The sequence below is a fragment of the Dipodomys ordii genome, unplaced genomic scaffold (assembly GCF_000151885.1).
Source record: "Dipodomys ordii isolate 6190 unplaced genomic scaffold, Dord_2.0 Scaffold66, whole genome shotgun sequence".
NCBI classification, from domain to species: domain Eukaryota; kingdom Metazoa; phylum Chordata; class Mammalia; order Rodentia; family Heteromyidae; genus Dipodomys; species Dipodomys ordii.
Genome location: NW_012267282.1, coordinates 3361596 through 3388278, shown reverse-complemented (window position 1 = coordinate 3388278; position 26683 = coordinate 3361596). Strand labels below are relative to the sequence as shown.

General features: G+C 53.0%; 1 protein-coding gene across 3 annotated transcripts in view; it reads right to left on the bottom strand.

Annotated features, from left to right (window-relative positions):
• Pitpnm2 (phosphatidylinositol transfer protein, membrane-associated 2) overlaps window positions 1-19515 on the bottom strand; it is a 78148-nt gene extending 58633 nt beyond the window's left edge. For all 3 annotated transcript variants that reach the window (XM_013023128.1, XM_013023130.1, XM_013023129.1), the window contains exon 1: window positions 19415-19515. The gene's annotated coding sequence lies outside the window, so the exon portion shown is untranslated. The remainder of the gene's footprint in view (window positions 1-19414) is intronic.
• Window positions 19516-26683: the final 7168 nt, after the last annotated feature.

Sequence of the window (26683 nt, the reverse complement as noted above, 5' to 3'; positions counted from 1 at the left end):
GGGCAGCAGCTTGGGGTGCTGGAAGATGGTGAGCTCACAAGGGCCCAGGCTGCCCCAGAGCCCCTCTGTCCCAGGAAGAACAAATTGGGACAGTGGGAAAACAGCTGTACCTTTAAATTATCTGCACGCTGACGCTGTTTGCATCTCTAGTTATTTTTAGGGTGAACCCAATTGCCTCTCCCAGGAACCGGATGAAGCCCCAGAGGCACGTACTCTCTTTTCCCAGATGGGGGTCCTGCTGCTGTTTCCCTGGGAATGAGGGTTTGAGTGTGGCTCTCCGCACCCATGCTCACGGTGAGGCCGGGCAGTCTCAGGCGGCCTGGCTGGGACTGAGGGAAGAGCCGCCACCTGCCACCCCCATAGTGCCCACACCCTGGCCCCACCCCAGGAGAATGTCTGGCTGACTTACTTCCAGAACAAGCAGCAATTAGAGTAGCTTTTCTCTTCCACTCTCTCTCCAAAACAGGAATAAATCAGTGCTACCAATTTCCCAGCTAATGATTTCCTCCATTAAATTAAAAAGAAGAAGAAAATGTTTTTTAAATGGATTACCAGCATGTGCTTTCAGAGACCACATGACCTGTCAACTCCTCTCAAGTCCGGATACATGAAAAACCCTCAATTAATCTTTAATAAATAAAACAATCAGCCCAGAAAGCGCAGCCCCGCCCCTTCCACCGCTAGGCTGGCTTCGGGAAGGCAGCTCACCGGGCCAGCAATAACTCCAGCAGTCAAAGCCCGGGATCCATTTCACAAATGGGAAAAGTACAACCAAGAGATGTGACGGCCCTAAGCAACAGGAGTGTGACCTGTGGGAGGGAGCGGAGGTGAACGCGAGGTGCACCTGTCTGGGAAGACGCCAGCAGCCCAGCCGGGGAGCCGGCAGTGTGCGTTACTGCCACCTGCCAGGGCGCAGATGGCAGGCCTTGGGCTCCTCCTCTCCTGTGTCTTGCCGCTCCCGGTGACACGGCACTGACACCTCATTTGCTTAAAAATGTCCACCTCCAACCACACAGACAAACCCCCAAAGCGTGGAGCTCAGGGAAGAAGACACAAAAAGCTACGCCTCCCACGAATTAAATCCTGTGAAATGACCAGCACAGGCAGGCCCACAGAGGCCCACCAAGCACAGGAGAGAGGACAGGGGGAGGGAGGGAACAGCAGTCTCTGTTCTGGGACTGGATGGTACTGTGGATGGACTGAATGCCACTGACGTGGACTCTTACAAATGGCCAGCATGGTAAGCTCCTGTTACATACGCTTTCCCATGATTTAAAAATACAAAAACAAAGCAACACGAAAACAGAGTTCTGCTTTCCAAATGCTACCAAAGACAGTCATGGCCAGTCACTGCATGGCCACTGTGGCAAGACCTGCAGCCTGCCCCAGTTCTAGGCGGGCCTCCCGCTATGGTACAGTCCACCAGCAAGACTCCTCATGTTAGCTAGCATCACTTAGCGAGAGTTCCCTGGCCTCTGATGAGCTGAGGCCTGTCAGATGCCAAAGGGCAGACAGGGCTTTGAAGACATAGGGGCACCTTCTCCAGCAGGTACCTCAGGACCTTTGCACTTGCTATGCCCTTTCCCTGGAATTTACTGCCCCAGTTACACAACCTGCTTCTCTTGTTTACTTAAGTTTTTACTTTGAGTTCCTCTCTGACCATTTACAGTCAGAAAAATTCAAGGAAGGTCACTGAGGCCATGAGCAAGAACAGGAGCCATGAGCAAGAACAGGAAGCCAAGAGCCCTGCATGGGTGTGCGGAACCAGCCCTGGCGTGCTCTTCCTGCCTGGAGGTCTCATGGGAGGCCAGCAGGTCCAGGCTCTATCTTTTTCCACCTAGAGTTCTTTTCATCTCTCAGACTCTGTTCTTTCTTCTACAAAATGGAGGTGGAAATAATGTGTGTCTCTAGGGCTGCTTTCAAGGACTCATGAGATGACACACATGCAGCGTTTAGCATATGGCCACAACATGGTCAAATCCATAAATGGTAACAACAAACGGATTACGATTATAATCTCCAAAACATGAGGAATGTTCTTCCTAAGAGGATCAGGGCAGCTATCCCAGAGAGCTCAAAGGCGGCTAACCTACAACACTAATCACTCGAGGCTGGCCCTGACGCCCGTGGCTCACGCTTGCAATCCTAGCTACTCAGGAGGCTGAGATCTGAGGATCACAGTTCAAAACCAGCTGGGGCAGGAAAGTCCATGAGATTCCTACTTCCAATGAACCACCAGAAAACAGAAAGTGGCGCTGTGGCTCAAGTGATAGAGTGATAGAGTTCAGCCTTGAGCTGAAGAGCTGAGGGTCAGCGCCCAGGCCCACAGGTCAAGCCCCATGACCGACCAACCAACCAACCAACCAACAAACAAACAAGGCTGGTCCAAGGCAGGGGAAGATCGGGCCATAACAAGCCAAGCTCACAGCACCTGCATCATTTCATCCCTTTGTCCCCCGTGCTTATGAGCAAATCACAGACAGAGAGGATAGCTGACCTGCCCACAGATCACACAGCTAAGGGGCTGGGAAAGTGGCTCAGTGGTAGAGCGCTTGCCTTGCATGCATGAGGCCCTGGGTTAGATTCCTCAGCACCACATAACCAGAAAAAAAAGCTGGAAGTGGTGCTGTGGCTCAAGTGGTAGAGTGCTAGCCTTGAGCTGAAGAGCTGAGGGACAGTGCCCAGGCCCAGAGTTCAGGCCCCACAACCGGACCCCCCCCTCAAAAAAAAAATCACACACAGCTAAGAGGTAATGAAGGCCGCATTCACCAGTGAAACTTCCATAGGACGTTTTAGGGGAAATGAGGAAGAAGGAAGCAGAGAGGAAGGCAGCGGCAGACAGCAGTCCCGCTGCGGCTCTGACACGAGGGCTGGAGACCCCGGGGAAAGTGCTCGGGTCAGGATGCTGAGCCCCCAGAGTCACACACAGCTTCTTCCTTCCTTCCACTAGGCTGGCCGCTCCGGTCAGCACCCAAGTGTGCGATGAACTCCAGAGCCGAGCTTGGCGAGAGAGGGGCTAGACACCTTGCTCCCCGGACTTCCCCTGCTCCTCAGAGACCTGCAGGCCCAACTCTTCTAAGGGCTGGACATCAGAGTCCCCCGTTGAGGCAAGGGATTTCAGCTGTCTTCAACTCCATCTGAAGATGCTACACCACCTTCCCAGCAAGTTCTAGAAATACCTGCAAAACCCCTAGCTGGTGACTGGCTGAAGGGAGGCCGGTGAGGGTGGGTGCGCCAAGTCTAGAGTCTTCACCATGACCACCAGTGCCCTAAGACTGGGCCATGGCTTCTCCCCCGTTGCCTGCCTTGAGTGGCTATCCCAAGACTCTCCCTGCCTCACCGCCCCCCAGCCTCCACCTTGGGCCTCGGCCCTACTGTTCGCTTCCCCTGTTCCCAGGTGCGTCTCTGACTGAACAGAGGTCCCTTTCTGATCATCCTAGCTGAGTCCACCACCCCCTCCCACGCCCCTTGCTTGTTGTTCTTCTGGGCATTGACCCCAGCGGAGAGTGAGCACAAGCCCACACACAGCGGCAGGCAGGCAGGCACCTACGTTTAGGAGTACTGGGATTAAACTTAGCCTCATACTTCCTAGGTAGGCACTCCACCACTCTGCCACATCTCCAGCTGCTTCTGCGCAGTGAAGGAGGGCCTCCCTCCCTGCTGGGCTGGCTTAGGCCGAGAGACTCCTCCGCGTGCTGCCCTGTGTCATGGGGTGACACGCACACACACTTTACCCAGCCATGTGCCTCCCCTCCTCCCTCTGCCCCGGCTGGGATGACAGGTGCTGGCTACCACATCCAGCCACTGAGTGAGCTGGAGTCTCACAAACTTCTATGCCTAGTCTGGCCTCAAACCTCGATCCCCTAATCTCCATCTTCCAAGTAGCTAGAATTATAGGCTGGAGCCACTGGGCCTGGCTCTGAGGGATATATTTTAGGAAGGAATTTCACATGGTTTTCTTCTGAACACCCAGTCTTTAAGACAAAGCCTGCCACATGAGTGGCATCTAAAACCTCTGCGGATGGCTTTGGAAGGTGTTGAGAAGTAAGATGGAGATGGAGGCAAGAGGGGCTGCTGGGGCTATGTGAGGTCGCAGCGCGGGGCTAAACGGCATGAGCAAATTCCATGGCCATCAGACAGTTTCACTGTGTTCCCCTCCTGGAAAGCACCAGGCCCAGGGAGCAGGAGAGTGATTCTAGTACGGGAAATTCGGGGGTGGGAGATCTTCATGAACAGGCCCTAGATCAGGATCTGGGCCTGAGAACTTGGGATCTCCCAGGGAACCACCTGCTGAGCCCCCTTTGTGCTAATGTCGCCTCTCCAGATATGCCCTTCTCTGCCTGACAGACCTCTGTGGTCTGAACCCTCTGACCTGCCCATCACTCTGGCCCTAAAGCATACAGGGAGCACCCCATGTATGTTGGCTGCTATTGGACTCACTTGCTCAATAATAACCAAGGTGGAAACTCCTAAGTCATGCTCTCATCCCCGCTGCCTAAAAGCACAGCAGATATGCTAAAAGTGGCTCGGGAAAGGCCTAGGGCAGCCACGCATTGTTTACTTAAGAGCTTTCCGGTGCCACTTCTGTGGGTTTGCGCCAAGGCAGGCAGGCTGCATGGGCCTGGCCTCCTGAGGACAGCAGAGGACAATGGAGTTAATCTCTGGGTCCTACAATGAGCCAGGAGATGGTGACCCAGAGAAATCATGCCTCCTGGGGCTGGGAATGTGGCTCAGTAGTAGCGTGCTTGCCTAGCATGCATGAGGCCCTGGGTTCAAGTCTTTGGTATCAAAAACAATAAATAAAATTAAATAAAAAATCATGCCTCTTCTTAAATGAAGCTGAGAGGAAGTCTTGACCAGTCTCAGGTCTCACATTTCCAGACGTTTACTTTCCCCTTAATGCAGCTCAACATCAAAGCCCTCCTTTTAGTGATGGGGTTGGAACTTGCAGTGAGGATGAAGGGATCAAGGCCTGATGCCTTGGGAAGACAAGAAGAAAGTAGAAGAGGAAGAGAACAGATTCCCCCACATACGCACACCACAAAAGGTCCCAAGACATCTGCATCTTGCCCAACTATGCCCCTCATGCCAGAAGAAGTCCCGCCCGATGGGTCCTTGGCACACTCACCACCCCAAGCAGTCCCAAGCCCAGGCCCTGGCTCGGCAGCCAGGCAGCAGAGCAGATGGGGCCACCGGAGCTATGAATGTGGCAGACCGCGGTTCTTGAGGGAAAGCTCACTGCAAGCCATGGGGAGCTACACACTCGAGCCAGAGCCAACAAGTGGGCCCCCTGACATGGTGAGAAAGCGGGCTCTGCTCCCAGAACAGATGTGCCTGGTGGCTGATGTTTAGGGAGACCTGCACGAGTTATCACGGCTGCACAAAACCCACCCCAAACAGCGGTTAAACAAGAAACCCTTGTTAGGTCATGGTTTCTGTGTGTCGGGAAGCTGCGGGGGGGGGGGGGGCTGGTGTTTCGGCTCCGGCTTCCCGGTGGGTCCTTCTGTGGAGCTTTGCCCACCTGCAGGCGTGGCAGGGACTAGAGCTCATTCCTCTGATTCTCATCACCTTTCCAGATCTTTCCTGGGAGTTGCCGGAGTGTCCTCACAAGGTGGCAGCTGGCCCCCCAGAGCGAATGAGCCAAGAGAAATGACAGCAAAAGCCACCGTCCTTAGAACTGGGCCTTGGAAGTGACAACTCAGCTTTTCCAAACACGTACAGATGGCCTGTTCAGCGTGGACGAGGACAGCACAGGGGTGTGAGGACAGGGACTGGAGACCCGGGCTGCAGAGGTGGGCCTAACCCTTGACCCAGACCACTCCTTTCACCCTCCAGGCAGCCTGGAAGCAGGCATTTTATCTTACTTTACAAGCGGAAGCTCAGAGAGAGCAATTAATGCCCCACATGGGGGGGGGCAGTGTGAGACAGCCCCTAGTCCTGCTCTGCTTATTTTCCCTCAAAGCCAAAGGCCAGGTCAGTGACGCCCGGCCATGTTATTAAATCATAAACCCAGGCCAATCAGGGCCTGGTCTTCCTGTCCCTGCTGACAGGGGAGCCGAGGGAACAAGATGCTCCGGGCCAGTGCTCAGTGGAAAGCAGCCGCTGCCCAGACAAGTTAGGAAGTGCATGTCTCTACCTGTCCACATCCCCTACCGCCAGCAAGGCTCCTGCAGGCCCGACCGCCACCCAGCCAGCTTCCTTGGGCAGCAGTGAGCGGGGTGTGAGGAGCAGGCCATGAGTCCAGCAGCCAGGCAGCCGGGAGGGTGGACAGGTGGGCGGCCCCTCACACCACCCTCGTTCTCCTGCCACCAGGGCCTGGCAGAAACAGCAAGGAGTATCTCGGCTCTCAATCCTGCCACCTCACCCCCCGCCGAGGTGCCCGACTCCGCAGCGGGGTCCCAGCCTGCAGCACTTCATTAGAAGGCTGCCTGCTGGAGGGGGAGGCGGCTAAGTAAGCTGTTGCTGGGGCGCAGGTGCTGCCCCATGGGGTGCACAATTTGCAGCCGCTCTAAGGCACAGGACCCAGGTGAAAACATATCAGTTCTACAGCGGCCATAGCCGCCTGGTCTCTCAGTAAACCAACCACAACCCCACTTATACATTTCCCCGACTTCATTCTTACCACAACAGGGAGAAAGCAGTGCTCAGTCTATAATCTAATTTCTCCATCTTGGGCTCCTCGTTTCTCCCGGCCGGCTACTCTCTAGCCTGGGCCTGGCCGGGGGTCAGGAGTGGAAACTGAAGTGGGTACACCAGCTACCTTCTAACTCCCCCAGCCTCCTCAAATGTAAAAAGCAACCCAGTCTCTCTCTCTCTCTTTCTCACACACACACACACACACACACACACACACAGAGTAGTGGTCTAGCACTAGCACTAGGGAGGCTGCCGCAGGAGTACTGAGAGTTAGAGGCCAGCCTGGACTGCATAGAGAGACACTGTCTCAAAATACCGAAACCTGAAGAAAGGGGTGACATTGTCCTAAAAGAAATGTGCTCTTGCTCTTTACCTGACTTGTGTAACTGTACCTCTTCTGTACATCACTTTTATAATAACACAAATTTAAAATAAATGAATAAATAAAATACCAAAAAGAAAACAAATACTAGAGTCAGCTTTGTTGACACTTTTTTTTTTTGGTTGGTTGTGAGGCTTGAACTCTGGGCCTGGGCGCTGTCCCTCAGCTCTTCAGCTCAAGGCAAACACTGTACCACTTGAGCCACAGTGCCACTTCTGGTTTTCTGGTGGTTCATTGGAAATAAGAGTTTCATGGACTTTCCTGCCAGAGCTGGCTTTAAACCTCTATCCTCAGATCTCAGCCTCCTGAGTAGCTAGGATGACAGTCGAGAGCCACAGGTACCCAGTTGTTGACACTTCTGAAGAGCTAGTGACTTTGCAAGCCTAGGAGCCTCATCTCCCCCAGGCTGACAAGGTACCAGAAGATGGTATCTCTTGCACTAGAGGGGCTCTGCTCTCCAGAAAGCACTGCCCCACCAAGTCACTAAGACTGTCAGCCACTGTTTGAAAAGACAGACAGAACAAGATTAAGCAAGTATTTAACTGCCCTTCCCCTAATCCCTAGGCTGTTATCAATCCGGCTGGCTCTAATCTCAGTTCAATTTCCAGATCTGCCTGCAAGGTTCCTCTAGGCTTCAGATCTGCTCCTCAAAACAGAAACAGACAGAGGCTCCAGGGTTCCTGCCTCCCATGTCTGCCCACCACCAACCAGCTTGTCCACCCTGGGTCTGGAAAAGAAAAAAATAAAAGCTACCAGGCAACCCAAAGGAGAGTGTCCCGCCAGACCTCCCCAGTTCTGCCCTCACTAGTGGCTGCTTGAGAAGGATATGCACTAGCCCAGGATGTGATAAGAAGATCACAGTTCAAAACAAAAAAGTTAGTAAGACTCCCATCCCAACAAAAATGCTGCGTTTGGTGCTTCCTGTCTGCCATGCCAGGTATGCAGAAAGTAGGAGGATCGTGGTCCCAGGTCAGCCCTGGGCAAGAGCAAGACCTTTTCTGAAAAATTAAAGCAAAAAGGGCTGGGGGCATAACTCAAGTGACAGGACACTTACTTAGCAAGTACAAGACCCTAAATACAACAACCCCCTACCCCCCACCCCACAGTGGAGGTGGGTAATGTCCCTAAGTTTTGGAGTAAAAAACAAAATGTTCTAAAATTGACTATGATGATGACTACACAACTCAACTTTTTTTTTTTTTTGTCGGTCGTGGGGCTTGAACTCTGGGCCTGGGCGCTGTCCCTCAGCTCTTCAGCTCAAGGCTAGTGCTCTACCACTTGAGCTACAGTGCCACTTCCGGTTTTCTGGTGGTTTATTGGAGATAGGAGTCTCACGGTCTTTCCTGCCAGGGCTGGCTTTGAACTGCGATCCTCAGATCTCAGCCTCCTCAGTAGCTAGGATTACAGGCGTGAGCCACCAACGCCCGGCTACAACTCAACTTTTTAAAGAGCATTGAATTGGATGCGTGGAATATATGGTATGAGAACTATTTCAATAAAGCTTATTTTAAAATGTTGAAAACCAGCTGGATGCCAATGGCTCTCATCTGTAATCCTAGTTACTCAGGAGGCTGAAATTTGGAGGATCTCAGTTTGAAGCCAGTCCAGGCAGAAAAAGCCGCATGTGAAGTCACTGAGTTCAAATCCTGGTACTGGAAGAAAAAAAAAAAAAGGAAGGAAGGAAGGCAGGCGGACAGGCAATCCCCGAGTCACCATATTCGTGGGTGCTGAAGGCTCTGTGGAGCAACCCCCGTGCTCCTGTGCTCCTCCCCTCCTGCCACTCATCAGGCAGCCTCTCCGACACAGATGACACTCTTGACTGAAGCACCAACTTGGGGCCAGCCCTGGCAGGAGCAGGGGGAGGACACAGATCCATAGAGGACCTAGCAGGCAGGCCATGGCCCACGCAGAAAGTGTTATTCCATGCCTTTGACCCTTCGTGACCAAAAGAAGCACAACAGACATCCAGTTGGATTAGGAATAGACAGGGCAGGCTGAAAGAGGGGCCTCTTATCTCTGCAACACAACAGCTCTGAAAAACAAACACTTACATCCAGACAGAGACAGAGGTGCTCCAGTCATCCTCCCTTGTCTGGCCTGGCTAGCACTGGGCACTGGACTCATATGGCTGGAACAAAGTTGAGGTGAAGTTACAGTGGGGGGATGGGTGCTGGGAATGTGGCTTAGTGGTAGAGTGCTGGCCTAGCATGCATGAAGCCCTGGGTTCGATTCCTCAGTACCATATACATGGAAAAAGCCACACGTGGTGCTGTGGCTCAAGGGGTAGAGTGCTAGCCTTGAGCAAAAGAAGCTCAGAGACAGTGTCCAGGTCCTGGAGTTCAAGCCCCAGGACAAGTTAAAGTAGGGGTCAGAAATAATGTAGAGCCAGCAGCCTGGGCAGAGCTGCCATGGCAGCCCCCTGAGGGGGAGGAATTCTGACCTGAACTCCTGGGATCACCCTTCTTCCCACACTGCAAAGTCGGGATCCAAGCAAGAGCTGTTGTGGGCTGGCCCAGAGTGGCAGACACATCATAGGTCCTCAGCTATCTGTGCAGCCACCAACCTGGCCACACATGCCAGCCATGCATTTCAGAAGTGCTCATCTTATTCGAGCTGCCCCAGCCCAGGGAGACCAGAGATTCAGAGAAGAAGCCTCAGCTCTGACGGCTCAATCAGGGATGGAGCTAAAGTGGCACAAAACTAGTCCAGGCACTGGGAGGGAGGGAACTTCCCAGCAGAGGAGAGCCTGGTGACCCAGGATGACCCCAGAGAGGCTCCCCGTCCTCACCTGGCGGGCTTAATTAGTAAACGCTGTATGAACTGTGCTCGCACCCTAAGCTTGAAATCTGGCACCTCTGACTCCAGTACAAGATTGCGGTTGAAGTCTTCATTGTGTCTTCTGGCCCAGGAAAGCTGGCCGAGTCATCTAGGGATGTTATCCAAACAGCTGCCTCCCTTCAACTCTGGCCACAAAGCCAGAACTCTGGAAGCTGATAATTAGAAGAAGAATTCTCCCCCTCCAGCATCATAAATCAACAACCCATCTGCACAGATGAGTCAAAGGCTAGCTCAGGCTCTCCAAGGCCCAAGTTGGGCTTGGGCAGGGTGGGGGTCAGGGCTCTGGTCAGCCTCAACTTCCCAGGGGCAGCTTCCAGGCTGCAGAGAGGGGAAGTGCCGGTGGCTATGGAGGCCTTCAGGGAAGGTGGCCACACTCATCCAGACCTGTCCCGAGAACCCATCTTAGAAGGAAGAGGGGCCTTCCCTAAGCTTGACCTGAGGTCTTCCTCACAAAGGAAAAACTGGGGAAGAAATGAAGGTAACCCAAAGTCTCCTCAATCTTCCAGTGCTAGCGTAACATCGGTCTTCAGAGACACCCCCTCCCCCCAATGCCTGCCGAAGGAATGAAGTCCTGTAACCCCCCCAGTGCCACAGCCGGGACCATGTGTGAAAGCGCTTGGATGAATGAGGACGCTTAGCCTGCACTGATTGGCCCATGCTTGTCCACCCTGACCGCTAACTAGACCTCTTCCCATCACTGCCAGCCACCTTAGCACATCTCCGAGGGGGCTCTGCTGCCACAGGGAACTAAAGCCCCAGATGGGAAAGAGGCAGATCTAAGAGGACCTCAGCTCTGCAGCCTTACCCGTCATGGCCTTCCTCAGCCTCAGTTTCCCCCTGTACCACAATTCCCATCAAAGCACAGCTGATCGGCCAGCTTGCTCACCTGCTTCAGCTCGTTTCATCTAATCCTCTGCCAACCTCACGAGGCCGCACCTTAGGATTCCCATTTTGCAGTGACTGGCAGAAGCCCAGAGGAGCAAGGCCACAGACCTTGAAGCTCTTAGACCCAACATCAGCATCTCAGCGCCCGCCCTGTCCTGCCCTGCTTCCCAAGGCACACAAGAAAGCTGCAGACACCAGGCCGTGGTGAGACAAAGGTACAAGCACAAACAACTGGGTAAGAAAGTTGGGGTCCCCAGTGAGGCCTGAAAAGCACGTTCTGGTCTAGTATGTGTGCTTATCATAAAGAGAGGGTACAGCAAAGCCTCTGGGGCTGCTCAGTGAATGGCTTTGTGGCTTCCTTCTTAGGGATGTAAGAACCCCCCCAACCTTCACCCCCCCCCAGTCATCAGGGAGCGCCCTGATTCAAGGCCACGCTCTTTGCAGGCCCCCGTGCACAGGGACACATGTCTTCTTCCTGCTGTCTTAGGGAAACGGGGCCTGGGACTGAAGGGCGCAGTAGAAGCTTCTGTGCTGGCCTTCTCAGCCTGGGAGCAGTGGCCTGGTCACCGGTTTGCTCCCCCTTAGCCCTTCACAAATACCTCCCTGTCCCCAGGGCAGGGAGGCCACCCAGTGTCTCCTTTCCTCACTCCGTTTATCACTCACACAAGAAAATATTTACACAACCAGACTTAACTCCTGAGCGCTGTGGTCCCTCAAGCAGACACACGTATCCCTCCATCACAGCACATGCCTGCTTCTCTCCTTTCTCTTAGGGGCTGGAGCTCCCAGCTTGCATCAGCAGTGCACTGAGGGGGTCAGCTGGCAAGCGGGGCCCTGACAGCAGACCATGGCTGGTGCAGTCACTGTCTATGAAGTCACCCCAAGTCGCCAGCTTGGCAAGCAAGCCCAGGCCAGGCCGCAGGGGACTAGCTATCTCTGCTCCAGACCCAGGTACCGACTGGGACCAAGCTTGCTGGACAAGTTACCCCCGACCAAGGCTGAGCCAACTGAGCCAAACGGAACTGACAGCTCTGTGCTTAGCACAGGCCCCTAGCCAGCCCTGAGATGGCCACTCCAGGCAGCCATCTTTAGAAATAATCAGACCCGCATTTGTACACCCCACTTTTATAGGCACCATGAAAGGCAAAAACACCTCACAGGTACTCAACTAAGCTAGTGATGTCACCATCCTGCTCCCACTTCCTGCCTCCAACCCGTCCCCCACACAGTCAGATGAAGCAGCTTCTAAGGCATAGCTGGTACATATCACTCCTCCAATTCAAGTCCCTCAACACTCCCTAGATTCTAAGGCAACATCTGGACTCCTGCCTTAGTTCTTTCCCTCCCTCTGGCCTTCCCTTAAGCCAGCCTTCCGTGATACAGCCCTGATCGGGCTGCCACAGACAGCATCTCAGGGTGCCCCCTCCCGCCTTGGTGACTCTGCACAGGCTGTTCCTTCCTTCTGGAAGGCCCTCCTTTGCATCCACCCAACCCCAACACCATCCGACCTGTGGTGAGTTACCTCAGCATGGGTCAGCACCTGAGGAAGTGAATCTTCCACTCCCACAGGACTTGGCATTACGACCCCTCACAAGCTCCTGGAGACTGAGTTGCAACCCAATTCACCTTGCGGTGCTGTGAGCACAGAGTCCACCCTCAGGACTGAATAGCAGGCCCATATGCATGCCACCCAAGAGGCCAAGGGGGCCCTCTGGTTCCCTCTGCCCCATGAAGGCACAGGGAATACATGGGGAGCACAGGGCTGAGGGACCACAGCACTCCTATACAGGGTGGCCAGCAAGCATATTAATACAGGCCAATACTGTTTATTCACACAGCAGGCCGAACTCACATGCCCTTGTTAATGAGGCTTCAGAAGGCAACAGGCTTATAGGCCATGGGTTCCAGGACTGGTAACGGCACAACCGTGTCTCAGTCATGGTAAGTTCTTGGGGTTCTTGCCCGCTTACTTTTTTTTTTTTTTCCAAGAACAGTGTCTCTTGGGCACAGTTCTGCGCCTCTTCCAGCACAATCTCATGTAGGATACTGGGGAGGAGAGGCAAAAGAAAAGCAAAAACAAAAGGAGAAAAGATGTTGGCAGGAGTAAGAAGCGGGTGGGGAGGCAGGAGCAGGTAGGAGCCCTGCCCTGCAGCTAGCTGAAACGAGAGCCGCCAGCAATCCAGCCTGGGCCCAGCAGTGAGGACTGGGGCCAGGAGAGAAACAGAGCTGCACTCCTGCAAAGAGGATGCTGTCCAGGCAAAGCAAAACAGACTGGCACAAGGCTTATGAACGCTCCAGCAGGACTCCAAACCCAGACTCTAGAATTCCTGAACTTGCCCCTCAAAACAGCTCAGCGAGGGGGACTGCTGGATGCTGGCTGGAATGGGGCCAGTGTTCGTACTACCACACACTTTCCCTCCCATGTGCTGCTCCCAGGATCCTCTGGCTGGGCCACCCCATCATCCTCATTTATTTATTGTTTTGCCAGTCCTGGGGCTTGAACTCAGGGACTGGGCGCTATCCCTGAGTTCCTTTTGCTCACGGCTAGCATTCTACCACTTGCGCCACAGCGCCACTTCTGGCTTTTTCTGTGTATGAACCCAGGGCTTCAAGCATGCTAAGCAAGCACTCTGCCACTAAGCCACATTGCCAGCCCTCCAGCATTCCCCTTTATAAGTTCCAACAGGATGACGTTCAGCAGCCTGTCCTGTTGTCCAAGTGGCGCCTACTTCCCTCTCCTCAGCAGCCCTCCTCCCTCCCTCTCTCCTCTGCCCAAGACCCCAGAGGCACAAGTGCACTCTGGCAGGGAGGGAGAGCGCCTGCATGCACGCATGCATACACTTGGGCCTGGCATGGCAGCACGGCTGGGGCGGTGTTCCAGCAGACTTATTTATAGCTGAGCCCCCGTCCACACACTCCCCTGTGCTCCTGCCTGCCTGCCTGCCTGCCACTGGGGCTTTTCAATCTGTGTCTATATTTATCACTCGGAGCCGTTAGGATAATGGCAAGGCCAGAAATAGCCTTGAAGTCATTCACGTGAAGCTGATGGGCAGGTCCTCGGCTCCCAGGCTGACCTCACCCCGACATCTGTGCTTGGCAGTGTGGAATGGGGAACAGCTGGATGGGGCCAGGGAGGCGGCTGCAGCCAGATGGAAGCAACATAATCCTTTTCCCCACTGGCCTCTGCCCTCTGTAGTGAGGCAGGGGACACGTCTAAAACGATACATCACAGCTGCCAAGCTGAGGGGAGATTGGAGTTGACATGGTTTTCTGACGTCAGTGTGCTAATCAGAGGAAATCGTCCAGCTCAGGGAATGAGCACAGAATCAGAGGCAGCAGGCCCAGGCTCGCTGAAAGCAGGTCACTGCTACCCTGAGGTTCCAGAGAGCCACCCTCCTGCCCTACCTCACACTGGACTCGGCCCTGGCCAACTGTGGAGAATGAACCCAGTTCCTGCATCCCAACCACTTCCCACCCAGGATCCAGGGGAAGATGCAAACAGCGTAGCTGGCTAGGGAAGAAGATGGGGACAGCCAGGGCATAGGGCATCCCCGCCCTTTTTTCCAGCCTCAGTGGCAAATACACTGAAGACCTCCCAGAGGGAAAGGAAACAATCGAAAGACTCACCTATGGAATTGGGACACCTGCCTTCTAGCTCTGCCAGTGTTCAGAGTAAAGGGGACATCAGATAGCCTGGCTCTGGGCCAATCTGTGACATAGAAACAGGGCCCCATGCTGAGATGTCATCTCTGAACCTCCTTCTTGTGTCATTATCTTCCATTTATCCTGCTTTAATCAACTTTTTCATAGTACAGATCAAGGAACAACTGTGCCTCATATCCCCCCCTCTGAGTGGCACACACGGAGAGGGACACAGGCTCAGGCACCAAGGTGAGTGAAGGGTGTCTTCCCTAAGCCCTTCAAAACATAGCACTTGTATCTTTTACATCTATTCTGTGCTCGGGTACAGAGGGTGCTTGGTGCTTGTCCTATCAAGCCTGCCCTTCCCACAGTGAACCCACCTGCTCCAAGGGCAAGCTAGCAGCTCCTCTTTTGGGAAGATGGAGGCCAGGGAATGGGGGTAAATCTTGAAGCTAATACATGTGGCACCACAGTCCAGGCACAGCACCCAGACTTAGGGGTCCCAGATCTCAGGGGTCCCAGACAGCCTCAGTGTCCTCGAGCACAGGTCTATTCCTGCGAGTCACCCCAGCAACAGCAGGAGCCCCTCGCGGTGCCTTCTGGAGTGTGTGACAGCGCAGGGGACAGCTGAGCAGGGCAGTGCTGGAGCGCTAGAGGATGGAATGCTAAAGACAAGTCCTCACTGCCCCAACGAGCTAGGCTTTCATTACTTTTTAAAATGTTTACGCTGGGTCTGGGGCTTGAACTCAGGACCTGGCACTGTCCTTGAGCTTTTTTGTCTAAGCCTAGTACTCTAACACTTAAACCACAGCTCTACTTTTGGCTTTTTTTTTTTTTTTGGAGGGGTGGTAGTTAATTGGAGATAAAAGTCTCACTCATTTTCCTGCCTGGGCTGGCTTCAAATCCCAATTCCCAGATGTGCAGATTGCAGCCCCTTCAGTAGCTAGGGTTACAGGTGTGAGCCACCAGCACCTGGCTCACCTGCATATCTTACTATTTATTCACAGTTTGTCTATTCCACTAAAGCATAAGCCCCAGGAGGCCAGAACCATTTAGTAATTTATCCCCCCCCTTTTTTTTTTGATCCAGTCGTGGGGCCTGAACTCTGGGCCTGGGCGCTGTCCCTCAGCTCTTCAGCTCAAGGCTAGCGCTCTACCACTTGAGCCACAGAGCCACTTCCAGCTTTTTTCTTTTTGCTTACGTGGTGCTGAGGAATGGAACCCAGGCCTCAGGCATGCAAGGCAAGCGCTCTACCACTGAGCCACCTTCACAGCCCCAATTTATCCCATGTCTTGATCCACGGTAGAGTTACCCATGCTGCTGAAATGAATAGTCTGAATTCAGAGTGCATCCTCGCAGGAATCCTTCCAACAATTCCTAGCTCTGGACATAATCTCTAGGAACAAAAATTATTCTTCAAGAAAGGAAGTGTGTGAGAGAATAAAGCGAGGAATGACACAGAGGATGGACCCAGAAATCCCTGCCAAGGGCCCCTGGCAACAGGAGGTACAACTAGTTCACAAGTAAAGGCTTGGAGGTGCCTCCTGACCAGGCACGATGAGGTCACAACCACGAGCTTCTTGAGTATGCCAAGAATCAGTCACAGGAGAGAAAGAAAACAGCAGGCTCTTTCTGACAGCCAGGAGGAGCAGGAAGAAGGACAATATGAGAAGGGGCTTCCACGGGAGAGCCTGTAGCCTAGCTCTGAGGAGCCCTTCTTCTCTTATGGCCCTGAACAGAGTAGGATGGCTTCACAGTTGGCTCTGCCTGTTCCGAGCTCAGTAACCCAGAACTTTTGTGCCCATCTCTCCTGAAGAATAGAACACCTGGGTGCACCTCAACAGGTGAGAGCTGGAAGCACAAGACAAAATATGCCATTTGGCTGGAAAACCATAATGGTCTCTCAGGAAGACACGCCCACCTATGCCACAGGGCAGTGCAGTTGAGGGGAATGGGAGAGAGAATGAAAAGGACAGCTCTGGGGCACACAGCCAGGCGGGAAGCACAAAGAGCAGGTAAAGGCTAGGCCGGGAAAACTAGCTGAAGCCACGTCCTGCACCATGCTGGGTGTCCAGGTGAAGGGACAGAGCTAATCTGCACATGACCAGGGCCATGAGCCCTGCTCAGCTTCTGATCAGCACTGGCGGACAGCAAGGCGTTCAGAATAAGCTCCTTTCCTTATGCTCATGGCATGATGTCCGCCCACGGGGGTGGACTAGAAATCTTCCCTGTGGACTCAGGATGCCTCAAGGAAGAGAGAGGAGCAGCTCAGAGGCTGTGCTGCCCAGGTGGAAGCAGCCACCCAGGTGTTGGCTTCAGCACAGGGCCAGGCAAAGGAAAGGAGTCCAGCATGAGGCAGGCGTTACCAACGGGAGTCTGCGTCCATTGCTGCTGTGGGCTGAGGTCCCGCACACAATATTAGTTCTCTTCCTTCTCAGGAGACAGTGACCTTGCCAGAGCTGTTACAGACAATGGCAGGAAGCACCCCTCCCTGTGAGCCCACACTTTGAGGAATCGGAAGGAAGCCAGGGCCTGAGTCAGGAGACCCTCCTTGTTTGGCTCCCTCCCCAGGGTTACCAAGGTGAAGGCAAGGCCAGGAGCCCGCTTACACCTTGGAATGGCAAACATCTTCAGCTTTAAAGTGAAATACTGAGGGCAAATGTTCTCCTGGGGTGAGACCCCCGCCCCCACTGTACAGTCAGAAGATGCCCAGCTGTGCTAAGAAACAACCCAGCATCTTTCTTCCCTGGAAGGAAAGGCTCTGAGTTCCTTTAGAGCAAGCAGCTTCTCTAAAACAACTAAACCCTGTTCTTCAGGCCTTTCCTTCCTTACTTCGAGGGCTGGGAATGTCTATGTTCTCAGCACCCCGGGGGAGTGGGGAGGGGGGGGGGAGAGGAGGGAGGATGCTGCTTTCTCTACCTAAAGACTCTTCTGTCTGCCCAGAGAGCTCATCACTCGCTCTGCCCATCGCAGCCACAAACCGCCAGGGCAGCTCAGAGGCCTGCAGGAGTCAACCTGATTGCCCCAGCTGGGCCTGTCATGTTCTGGGTCTGAATGACTGCAGGATAGCAGGTGCTGGGGCTAGAAATCCAAATATTTCAGGGCATATGGTGCCAAGAACCCTATCAGAGTAGAGCGGAATGCTGAGATGAACAGGGGAAGGGAGGGTGGGTCAGTGTGGACCCCTGGCTTGCAAAGACCTTTTGCGAAAAGGAAGTGTTTGGACAGGGCTGTGAAGGGAAGTCAGGAGCCTCACAGGCAGGAGAAGGAAGGGAATTTCACGATGGAATGGCACAAGCAAAGCAGAGTGCAACAAGGAACAAACCACTTCTATGGGGCTTCTTTTGTTCACTGGTACCCAGGGGCCCTGGCATAGTACCCAGGGCATACTAAACAGTTAACAAATACTTTCTGGAGAAGTGAGTGAAGCAGAGAAATCCTTGAAAGCATTCCAGGTCCCAATGAGGGCACTGTCTCTGCAAACCCGCTGGTCTCTAGGATGTAGGTATCAACTAGGTCAAGAACCCCCCTTTCTGTAAGAAAAAAACAGGAAGCCAGGGCTGCTGGGGACATGAGAACTCCGGTAGGGGGGTCACCGCGTGGGGTAGGAAGCTACGTTCACCTGCACATGGAACCCGTGGGGCTCCAAGCCTGCAGAACCCATGTACCCATGGGTTCATGGGACCACACTCCCCACACCCACATCTGAGGCTGAGACACCTTGGAAAGTGAATAAAGACAAAACCAAAACCAAAACACACACAACATAGCACTCTCTCTCCTTAGCACTTGCAGGCCTTTTCACGGCAAGTAGAGAGAATGAGCAATTAGAGAAGAAAACAGCCCACGGTGCCAGCCTGGGAATGCAGAAGCGTGCGGGGCACACTCACCAAGCTGGAGGCAGCCTCAGAGGCCCTGCACCCCGACCCAGGCTCTCCGCAAGGGAGGGGGGCCCAGGGTGGGACCTGGACCTGCATCCTGTGAATCGCAGCTTCCTTTTGGAAAATCACACCACATACTTCAGAGTTCAGACTCAGGGTCCCATTCTAGCTGTGTGAGCACACACCCAACAGCAGCCATCGCTAAGCCTCGCCTTAAGCTCCTTAGTGTGAAATGGGATCCCAATTTCACAGGACTGCTGGGGAGATGGTGTACTTAATGGCCCCATACAGAGGGTGGGGACTAAACTTCCAGCCCCCATCCCAATTCCTCCCCTTCCCTCAAAGGGATACTCAGCCTTCACACCTAGAAGCTCTGACTAGCTATGGAGAACCCAGGCAGCAAGGTGTCTGGGAATTTAGGGAAGGAAAATGAAAAATCACCTCACTTCCTGTTTCATCTGCCAAAGGTCTTGACATGAAAAACAGGAGACTGGGTAAGACTTGAACAGACTAGAAGCCGGAAGTCTTGGCTAGGGTATATATAAGCTAGGAGTCTAGCACTGGGCCATTCAATCCCTGGTCCTGATGTGGCTGCTTGACAACCTCAACCTTGGCCTCTCACTGTGGGAATGTGTGTGCACAGAGAGACAGTCTAAGAAAACCCATGCAAGGAGTATCTGGAGCCACTGTTACAGCTTGTGGGCAACAGGGTGATGAAGCAGTCTAGCCTCTGCCCAACGCCAGAGTGGTAAAAGCCCAAGCACTACAGCCCAAAAGGAACTATCAGCTTCAACCCCAAATGCCTACCTGCTTCATCGTGTGCCCTGTCCTGACCTGGGTCCTCGGCGGGGAGGCCAGGCTGAGCCACCGACCAAGGAGCTCCGCCAGCGGGAGAATGGCCGCCCGCAGGGCTAGCCTGGAGGTTGTAGGGAATAGGAATCTCAAGATATCTGAGGCAGAAAATCATCCTTCCTAATTAGTAAAGCTAAGTCAACACTTGCAAGAAGCATAATCCAAACAGTCTACCCCATGGCAATTGGATGGTCCGGTTTTTAAGGGAAGAAGGAAATAACAAAGCCTCTGCACCCCCAGAGGCCAAAGTGGCCCCAACACCAGGATGTAGGTTCACTGAAAAGAGGTTGGGACTTACCTGCAGGTCTGAACAGCTCCGTCGATGTCTCTGGCACAGGAAGACGGAAGAATCAGTAGACCCACAAGAGGGGATCAGGGACCAGGACACACATGCCAGCATCCTGCAATAATGGGAGAGTTGGTGAGACACTTAGACTTCCCTTCTCTTCACACTAGCACAGAGCCAGACTCACCCTGAGCTACGCCAGACCCAAACTCCCCACAGAATAAGAGGTAGAACATGGGTATCAGTGAAAGGGTCTCTGTTTTATAAATGCATCCGGTCCAGGATGCATTCAGAGAGCAAGTGTTTAAGGAACAGATGATGGAAATACCCCAGCATAGTTTTAAACCCTTTGCTTAGACTGTACAGGAAGCTGGAACCTATAACCCCAGCATGCAGAGTTGCCTTCTAGAACTCTAGCACAGCAGTCTGAGCGTTTTCACCCACAGGACTTGAGGCCACAGGTGGATGGGACAAAGCAGCAAGGAGTAGGAGACACTTGGCCCAATGGTGCTGGGTGAGAAGACACAGCCTTCTAGCTTTCCCAGCAAGCCTCCCGGCTACAAGGTGTAGAATCAATATCCTCCTTGACTGATTCCTGCAGGCCTGAGCCAAGTCCACAAAACAGAATAAGAAAGACAGAGAAATGGACTTTCGGGGAGTCCCAAACCTGAGTGACACAGAATATTCAGAGACACCCTAAAGCTGCCACTCAGCCCAGAGCCCCCACAGGGACCTGAGACCCCTCAGGGCCCACATCACAGCTCAACACACACCCTTGTCTGTCTGACACATTTATGAGACCCTTGTACCTTTGCCCAGGGAGCAGGCAGCAGCCTAGGAGACCTTCAGATGACTGACCAGAAAGCTGCTCCCTGCAGGCTGTAGGTGCTGGGACTGTTCCAGAAACAACTTGTCCAAGTCCAAGGCAGCCCTTCAAGGGCTGAGGTCAGGCACAGAGCTCCCAAGGCTGGGACCACTCCGTGGCCACCAAGGGTGAGTGGTGTGGATAGAGGTAAAAGTAAAACCCGGGAGGAACTGCACAGAGGCTCAGGATGACAAAGTGATCAACTGCCAGTGAACGGCAGGGCCACCAGAGCCAGAACAGAAAAGGAATGGGAGGCGCAGAGAGCACCGCGTGCGGAGCAGTGGGAGGTGAGGCTCAGAACGGTGGCTCTTCTGGCTCTTCACATGCCACCCCCACCCCGCCACACATCCTACGCGCCTGGGAAAGCCAGAGCACAGGGAGCAAGCAACTTGTGGGGTGGCCTTCAGTGCCCCAGGCTTCTCAGCCATCTTGCGGCTGCTCCTCATTTCCACGGCTACATGTACACAGCCAAAGACACGCTTGACCCCCAAAAAACAGAACACTGCCAAGCAGGCGCAGTTCCCCAGGCCCTCAGCCATCTCCTCTACGCGCCATCCAGTGCCTCAGCTCACCAAGCTCGGCAGGGACCTCCGCATCCTGATTCTTGGCATTCCCAGACACACCTCCCAACCACTGGGAGGTCAGAGCTAAGTAGCGCCATTTTTGAATACAGCAGCTCCCAGAGAGGGCGAGGGCTGGCTGCACGAGCAGATGGCGCAGGGAAGCGCCTCCATTCTACCTGCGCTTGAGAAGCTCGGCGGGGCCTCGCACTGGCGGGGACCAGGGGAAAGGCGCTCTGGGAACACAAAGAGGCTGTTGTAGGGACTTAAGTCTCTGGCCAAAGTACCCCAAGTCTAGTAAGTGACCCAAGATGAGGTTAGGAAACAGACCCTGGGGTACAAAACATCCCTGGAGAGCCGGGCGCTGGTGTCTCACGCCTGTAATCCTAGCTACTCAGGAGGCTGAGATCTGAGGATCGCGGTTCAAAGCCAGCCCGGGCAGGAGAGACCGTGAGACTCCTATCTCCAATAAACCACCAGAAAACCGGAAGTGGCGCTGTAGCTCAAGTGGTAGTGCGCTCACCTTGAGCTGAAGAGCTGAGGGACAGCGCCCAGGCCCAGAGTTCAAGCCCCACGACCGACCAAAAAAAAAAAAAGAAGTCAGAATTACTTTTCTAAAAATTTTTCAGAACCCCGATGCTGTGAATTAGTACATGAATCTGTTTCTCTACACCATTTCTATTAATAGACTATCAGTCTCTCCTCACCACCACTAAATAAATGTCAAACAAACACTTAAAGAATACTGGTTTGATGGGGCGCCAAGTTGCAAGCATGCCCAGACATCCACATACCTCAAGCTGGCCCTGGCTGGGGTGGAGCTTCCACACGAGGGGGCGCACGGCTGAAGAATGCTCCCCCCACCCACATGGACCTGGGGGCGGTGGCTGAAAATAGGTGGACGCTGACACACATGGAAGGCGGTCCTGAAACAAACTGCCTGGAGTCTAACTATAAGCCAGGGCTCTGGATTCCAGGGGGAATATGTTTTATTGTTATTATAAAGGTGATGTACAATGCCAGGCACTAGGTGGCTCATGCCTGTAAATCACAGTTCACGCTGCCCCTCAGCTCTTCAACTCAGGCCACAGCACCACTTCTGGTTTTCTGGTGGCTCATTGGAGATAAGTCTCATGGACTTTCCTGCCCAAGCTGGCTGTGAACCGCAGACCCTCAGATCTCAGCTTCCTGAGCAGTTAGGATTACAGGTGTAAGCCACTGGCGCCCGGCCCACAAGGCTCTCCAGTAAACTACCAGAAAATTGGAAGAGGTGCAGTGGCTCAAAGTGGTAGAGCACTGGCCTTGAGTGAAAAAGCTCAGAGACAGCTCCCAGGCCTGAGTTCAAGCTCTACAACTGACAAAAATAAATAAATAAATACAGGTGATGTACAGAGGGGTTCCTCATTTTTTTTAATTGAGATATAATCCGCATGCCACGAAGCCCATCCTTTTGGGGAGTTGGTATTGAGGAGATGTTTTGAAGCCTCTGGAGCTCAGCCTGTAGTCCTGAGTTCACCCTGTACAGGGTATAGTGCACTGGTTATTAGTCTATTTACAAGGTTGTGCAACCATCACCATTCATTTAACTTGTAATATTTTCTCTTTTTTGTGACTAGTTTCTTTTTTTTATTGTAAAAATGCTGTACAGAGGGCTTACAGTTACATGGCACGGTAATAAGTACATTTCCTGAGCTTTGTTGCCTCCTCCTATGTTTTCCCTCTACAATCCCTTTCCTCCCACCTCCATAACTACCCCCCTCAACCTGTAATATTTTCAAGATCCTAAACGAAACTTGACCCTTGAGCAGTCTCTGCCCAATGTCTCCTCCCCGCCAGATGCTGGCAATCACTAATCTGTTTTCTACCTCTACAGATTGGCCTGTCCTGGACATTTTCCACTTCAGTTTAATTACATCCCAGGTGGCCTTTCCTGTCTGGCTTCTTTCATGAAACATTACATTTTCAGAGTTTATCCATGTCAAAGTATGTGGCAGTGCTCATTTCACTTTTTGGTGACCAAATAATATTCCATTGCATGCCAGAATGTATAAATCACATTCTGTTTCTCTACTCAACTGCTGTTGGACATCTGGGGTGTTTCTGCCTACTGGCAATTTACGAACAAGCTACACAAAACTTTTTATACAAATGTTTGTGTGGATATAGGTTTTCAATTTGATATACACCTGGAGTTCCTAAATTCTTTTTTTTTTTTTTGGTCAGTTGTGGGGCTTGAACTCAGGGCTTGGTTGCTGTCCCCAAGCTCGATTTACTTGAGGCTAGCACTCTATCACTTTGCACCACAGCTCCACTTGTGGTTTTTGAGTGGTCAATTAGCGATGAGTCTCACGGGCTCTGGGCTTGGTTTTGGTTACATCGTGGCACTGAGGCCTCCATGTTCTATTTGGCTTCTGTGGGACTTCGTGTTCTTTTCTCTCTCATGGGGCCTGGGCGCTGTCCCTGAGCTCTTCAGCTCAAGGCAAGTACTCTACCACTTGATCCAAAGTGCTACTTCTGGTTTTCTGGTGTTAATTGGAGATATGAGTCTGAACAGACTTTCCTGCCCGGTCTGGCTTTGAACCTCCATCCTCAGATCTCAGCCTCCTGAGTAACTAGGATTATAGGCATGAGCCACCAGTGCCCGGCACTCAGTTATCTTATCTGAGAAATAGAACACTATTACCCACTTTACCCAGCTGCGGGCATGGCACCTGGCACACAGCACGTGCTTAGTAGCTGCCTTCATTACTGTGGCTGCTCCCCTACAGAACTCACCCCACCTCCTCATCAGGAGAATGGAGAAGGCACTGCACACACATGAGACCCCAGGGGGAGGGTCTAGCCCATGGCCACTTCTGGGCAGCAGAGCCCAGAGAATCACAGGGGCCAAGCTGTATGTCCATGCCCTCACATGCTGCCCCAGGCCCTTCTGAGAGCTGGGCACCTGTCTTCTCTCCCTGGGAATAGCTCTGGGTCCTCTGCTGGTGCTCATCCTGGTCCTTACACCTGGCAGGGTAGTTGTTCTTCTCCTTGTTTGACAACTCCCCCCCCCCAGCTTCCACTGGCTCCCACACACTGCTCTTTCCCAGGCAGCAGGAACCCTCAGGGCTCTCGGAGTGGAGAGTGTCGGGTGTGGGTGGAAGCACTAGCCGGCCAGTGGGAAGCAGGGAGAAGCTCTTGTCCCAGGCGGTGGACAGTGAGGGTAGACTGAAGCACCAAATCGAGGGCGTGGAAAGCAGAGCTGGGCAAAGGTAAACAGCAATACTTCTGTGAGTGTGCAAGAGTTCATAGAGGGAACAGAGAGTGTGTGTGTGTGGTGCGCATGCACTCGGCACACATGCACACACATAACAAAAAGGAGAAATTCTTAGCCCGCAGCAGTTGGTAGCATTATGTAAAATCCCAAGCCCACAAAAATATCATTGGGATGATAACAAGTTAAATTTAGCTAAGAACAGAGTGAGTAATACTATGAGGGACAGGCAGCACCCCAGTTGCCGGGAGCCGCTGCAGCTGGCTTTCAGAAACTTCTGACAAGTAACCAGGGCCTGCTGCAGCACAGAATAACAGATTATGTAATGAGTGGCATGGCTGTCGGCAAGGCAGGACGCGGCGCCAGCAGGCATGGCGGCCTTCTCTATGCAGGGAACAGATGGGGGTTAGCCTCAGCTGCTCCCCAAGACTCTAAAAGCCTAGGCCACTGAGTCTGTGTGTTCCAGAGGGTTCCACAGGCAGAGACAAACAGAGACATCTTGGGTAGGTTTGCGTGAGCAGGTCTGCAAAGCCTTTGCCAGAGTGGTTGTGACAGATTGCTTCTTAGGGGCCTCTAAGTGTCCCCCAAAGTCCTTGAAATGTCCCTTCCCTTTCAATAAAGCCTGGCCTTTCACCAGCATCGTGTGGGCATGATGGGCCCAGGTTTGTACCTGGGCCTGAGGAAGAACAGGCTGTGACATGAAAGGATCAAACAGGTGTTTGTCCACCTGCCACAGCAGCACGATTCACAAGCCAGGGGATGGGAGCAACCCCACGCCCACAGATGGATGGATGGATGCAGAATGTGGTCTCTCCACAGAACTGACCAGAAGGAAATTCTGGCACCTACTACAATACAGATGAACCTTCAGGGCAGAGTGCAGTCACAGGAGGACAGATACTGTATGACTGTTTATATGAGGTAACTGAGTAGTCAAATTCAAGAAATGGAACACGGAATGGTGGGAGCCAGGGAACAGAGGGAGAGCCACGGGAGCTAGTGTTTAGTAACAGAGTTCCAGTTTTAGATGCAGACTGAATGCACGTTAATGTCACATTCCCAAATACTTAAAAGTGGTTAGAAGATCCAAGGGATCAGGGTACAAAGTCAGCACAGGCAGAAACATCTAATACAAGTCAATCTCCAAAATAATGTGCAAAAAGCTGGGCTGGAGTCATGGTTAAGCAGTAGAGTGCCAGCCAAGCAAGCTGGAAGCCCTGGCTTCACGCCTTAGTACTGGAAAAAGTTAATAAGAAGATAAAGGAGGAGAGTGTGGAGGTAAGAGGCTGGATGCTTGTGAGTTTGTGGTCTGGGAGAGCAGAGGCCACATAAGAAGCCAACTGACAGGAGGTTCCCGAGCCGTGGGAAGGCCAGCCCAGACTCAGTAAGCAGTTACATGGAGGCGGCCACCGCTGGCCCAGCCCAGCGCCAGCACCAACTCACCAGCTAAGGGAGTAGGGCCATCTTGAAGCAGACCCTCCAGCTGATACCAGGGAACAGAGAGGTGCTGTTCCCCCAAAGCCTGGTCCAAATTGTCAGTGTCAGCCAACACACGAATGGCTAAGTTTGGGACCTGGTTACACAGCAACAAACAATGGTGGGGATGCAGCTGCCTGAATGGTTTGCAGAAAATTGTTTCTAGTGGGAGACTCAGAAGATCTGCGCACTCTCAGTATATTTGAGTCTCATGTGTCACTAAGAGGAGCCAGTGCATAAGTGACTCTTGGGACAAGACTGACTTTCCACCCCAGTGTCCCAACACCCATCCATGTGTGTGCTTGTACACGTGTGTGTATTGTGCACACATGCACTGGAACGAAGCCAGTGCTGAGGTCCCATAGTGGCCCCGAGACTCCAGCAGTACGGAGGAGGACCCAGGCCCAACTAGCCAGCGCGAGCCGTGGCTTGGTTCTGTAAGAGCAGGGATGTATACGCGGTTCACAGAGGTTCCCCACGGACATTAACCAATGCCTGCTGATGGCATGTGTCAGCTCCCTTTGCTGGACTTTGGGTTTCCCATCTGCAGAATGAGAGGAGATGAGCTGACACCTTCTAAAAGATGTTTCCATTCAGCACTGACCCTGCCTGAGCTGTAGCATACCCATAGTTCTGGCAGAGGGGAACCACACCCCTGGCAGTGTGGGCCAGACTGTGGGACTGGAGGATGTACACCTCCATGCATGCACTCCAAGGGCGCCCTAAAGGACAGCAGAAAAAAAACAGCAGGTGAAAGCATCCTGGGTCCCGGATTTGCTGCATGGCAGCCACACACCCAGCATCCAACTGGAGGATGACAGGGGGGAGGGAGAGCATGCTCTGCTGTGACAGCAACTGATACTAGCAGACTGCTTGGGACAGCAGCTAGCATTACTTATCCTAGCTAACCCATGGAACCAACTACCAGTCAGATACACAACAGAACCAGGAAAGTTAGGCCCAAGCCCCGTTAGGGCTAAGCCTCTTGAACCATAGTCTAGACAATAATTCAGGGAGATGGGACACAGACCACAGACTAAGGATGCAGAGTAAACACAGACTAAGCACACAAGGGGGGCTTGCTCCTGTTATTCAAGATTGCCTGCTTTTTTTTTTTTTTTTTTTTT